Genomic DNA, 843 nt, shown 5'->3' on the forward strand with positions numbered 1-843 from the left:
ATATGCTATGCCTTGTACACATAGGATGCCACACAAAATGATTCTTAAAAAAAAAAGAAAATCCTATTCTTTTTGTTTATGGAAATACAAATGTTAGCAAGTTAAGTCCTGAAAAAAAATCTCAATTAATAGGGCAGCAGAACAGTGGCATACTCATAGAAAAGTACAAAAAAATTATGGAGGTTTTTTTTTTTTTGAGACAGAATCTCACTTTGTCACCCTGGTAGAGTGCTATGGTGTCTTATCTCACAGCAACCTCAAACTTCTGGGCTCAAGTGATTTTCTTGCCTTGGCCTCCCAAGTAGCTAGGACTACAGGTGCCCGCCACAACGCCTGGCTATTTTTTTGAGACGGGGGGGGGGGCGCTCACTGTGGCTCAGGCTGATCTTGAACCTGTGAGCTCAGACAATCCACCTGCCTTGACCTCCTAAGTGCTAGGGTCACAGGTGTGAGCCACGGCACCTGGTGAGGTATCATGTTTTAATTTTTTTTTAAAAAGTCTTATTTTTCATTTTTCCACTTGGGATCCTGGAACCATTGGACACCCTCCTCCCAAAAAGAATTTTGATCTACAGTTCACAACTTATAAAAAAATGAACTCAACAATGGTCAAAAATTTACAGATTAAAATGTGAACTATAAAACAATACTACTTTTAGATGGAAACAGGATATAGGAAGAGAATGTATTTTTATTACCATCTTTCCTTTTTTTGGACATATAAAACATTGTACAAAATGATTCTTTTAAGTAAATAAAGACGTCCCAGGCTAGGCGCCTATAGCTCACCCGGCTAAGGCGCCAGCCACGTACACCTAAGGTGGCGGGTTCGAATCCCCAGCC

Source organism: Otolemur garnettii, unplaced genomic scaffold (assembly GCF_000181295.1).
Source record: "Otolemur garnettii isolate 467f Iridium unplaced genomic scaffold, OtoGar3 scaffold00214, whole genome shotgun sequence".
In the NCBI taxonomy this organism is placed as follows: Eukaryota; Metazoa; Chordata; class Mammalia; order Primates; family Galagidae; genus Otolemur; species Otolemur garnettii.